Genomic DNA, 3,050 nt, shown 5'->3' with positions numbered 1-3,050 from the left:
CCTGTGGGGAGAGAGAGGGGTCAGGGAGCCCCCCCGGACCCAAATCTGTGGGGCACAGACCCCAAACCCCTGACCCAAGGGGGATGGAGCCCCCCCAAACCCAAATCCGTGGGGCACAGACCCCCCCAGACCCAAATCCAAGGGGCAGAAACACCCCCAGACCCAAATCCGTGGGGCACAGACCCCCCCGACCCAAATCCAAGGGGCAGAAACCCCCCCAGACCCAAATCTGCGGGGCACAAACCCCTCCAGACCCAAATCCAAGGGGAAGAGGCGCCCAAAACCCACATAAATGGAACATGAAGCCCCCCCCGACTCAAATCCAAGGGGCACAGACCCCCCCCAAACCCGAATCCCCAAATCCCCATGGGGGTCTGTCGGATGAGGAAGAGGAAGGGTCGATCCAGGACAATTTCCAGGGGGGCCATTCAGGAATAAACGATGGCAGCTGTGGGAAAGGGGGAGAGGGAGGAGGGGAAATGAGACCCAAGAGGGGTCTTGGAGCTCCCCCCAAGCCCACCAGTGCCCCCCAGGGACCCCTAGGACTCCCCAGGGACTCCTAAGAGCCCCCCAGATGCCCCAGGGATCCCCAGGACCCCCTCAAGGACCCCCAGGACTCTCAGGACCACCCAGGGACCCCCAGAGACCCCCAGGCAACCCACGGACCCCCAAGACCCCCCCAGATGCCCCCAGGGATCCCCAGAACCCCCCCAAGGACCCCCAGGATCCCCCAAGGACTCTCCCAAGAACCCCCAGGACCCCACTGGACCCCCCAGGGACCCCAAGCCCCCCCTTTACCTGAGAGGGGGGTGAAGTCGGCGGCCTCGGGGTCGAAGAGGTCGAGGACCCCCAAGGACTTGAGGGGGGGCCGCAGGTCCCACATGGTCTCCAGGGAGAAGCTGAAGGGAGCAGGCAGGGGGCGGTCCCCAAGTGTCCCCAGAGGTCCAGGGGGTCCCTGTTCTCCCCCCATAGTGTCCCCAGGTGTCCCCAAGTGTCCCCAGGGGTCTGGGGGGTCCTTGTTCTCCCCTCACAGTGTCCCCAGGTGTCTCCAAGTGTCCCAGGTGTTCTCAAGTGTCCCCAAGTGTCCCCAGGGGTCCCCAGGGGTCCGAGGGTCTCTCTTTGTCCCCAGTGTCCCTAATGTCCCCCCTCAGTGTCCCCAGTGTCCCCAGGGGTCCGGGGGGTCCCTGTTCCCCCCCACACAGTGTCACCAGGTGTCCCCAATGTCCCCTCAGTGTCCCCAATGTCCCCCCCGTGTCCCCAGTGTGTCCTCCCCGTGTCCCCGGGGGTCTCACCGGGGCAGGACGAGTAGGCAGGGGGCGGGGCTGAGGTTGGTGACCCAGTGGGTGACACGGGGCCATCCAGGAGGCGGGTGAGGGTGACAATGGGGACATCTCGCTCCAGGGGGGCCACCAGCAGCATGGCCACCGCCCCGCCCCGTACGGGACCTCCACCATCGAGTAGGGGACCCCCGCGGGCGTCTCGAAGTCCCCTGGGGGGGTGACAAGGGGGGAAGAAGGGACACGGGGGGGGGCAAAGGGGGGGACATGGGAGACATGGGGGACGTGAGGGGAACATGATGTGACACAGGTGACACAGCGGGTGACACTGGGGGGTGACACCGGGGGTGGCGGGGGGTGACAAGGGGACTCGGGGGGTAACATGGGAGGTCCCAGGGTGACACAGTGTGACACAGGGACCCCCAGGGTGACACAGGGTGACACAGGGACCCCCAGGGTGACACAGAGGGTGACGCAGGGAGTGGAAGGGGGTGACAAGGGGACTCCGGGGGTAACATCAGGGGGTCCCAGGGTGACATAGGGGGTGACACGGGGTGGGGGAGTGGCACAGGTGACACAGGGTGTGACACAGGGTGACACAGGGGGGTGACACAGGTGATGCAGGTGACACGGGGGGTGCCGGGGGGGGGCGCAGGGACGTAACACAAGAAGTGACACAAGAGGTGACACAGGGGGGTGACACAGGTGACATGGGGGCGTCGGGGGGGTGACACAGGTGATACAGGGGGTAACACAAGAGGTGACACAGGGGGGTGACATGGGGAGGTGACATGGGAGGGTGACACAGGTGACACAGGGGACATAAGAGATGACATGAAGGGTGCCGGAGGGGTGACACAGTGGGGGTGACACAGGTGACACAAGGGGGATGACACAGTGGAGGTGACACAGGTGACACGGGGGGGTGACACAGGGACCCCCGGGGTGACACAGGGGAGTGACACGGGTGACAGAGGGGATGACACAAGAGGTGACACAGGGGGTGACACGGGGGGGGTGACACAGGTGATACAAGAGGTGACACGGGGGGGGTCTCACCGCAGTGGAACATGCCCGCCCGGGCCATCATGGGCACGGCGACGTCGCTGCCATCGGCCCTGCGGAAGGGGCGGGCGCGGGTGGCCCGGGGGGGGGGAAGGGGGTCGCCCACCCCCCCGAAAGAACTGCGCGCTCGCCACCACCAGGCACGTGCGGGGACCCAGAGCTCCGGGGGGCACCAGGGACCCCAACAGACCTGGGGAGGGGGCGACACACGGGGAGGGGGTCAGGGACACAGTGACTCCCTCCCGAAAGGGACACGGGGATCTCCACACCCATTGACCCCCCCTCAAAAAAAAGGACACGGGGGTCAGGGGGGCGGGGGGGACAAAGTGACACCCCCGGAAAGGGACACGGGGGTCCCCGCATCCATTGACCCCCCCCCAAAAAGAGACACGGGGGGGTCAGGGGGACGGGGGGGGCACAGTGATCCCCCCAAAAGGGTCCCAGGGATCTCCACAACCACTGACCCCCCAAAAAGGGACCTCCCACCCATCACCCTCCACCCCGGGGGTCCCTGAACCCATCAACCTCCTCCCCCCCAAAATGGTCCTAAACGCCCCCCACCGCTCCCCAAGTAACACAGGGGACCCCAGATCCCTCACCCGCCACCCCGGGGGTCCCAAACCTCCCCCCCTCTCCTCACCCGCCACCCCCGAGGTCTCACCCTTGGTCCTCTCCCGCACCCAGGAGTCGAGGAGGGTCCTTACCCTC

Source organism: Pipra filicauda, unplaced genomic scaffold, assembly GCF_003945595.2.
Source record: "Pipra filicauda isolate LSUMZ 115617 unplaced genomic scaffold, ASM394559v2 scaffold711_size138364_pilon, whole genome shotgun sequence".
NCBI classification, from domain to species: Eukaryota; Metazoa; Chordata; class Aves; order Passeriformes; family Pipridae; genus Pipra; species Pipra filicauda.
This window is presented reverse-complemented; position numbering follows the sequence as displayed.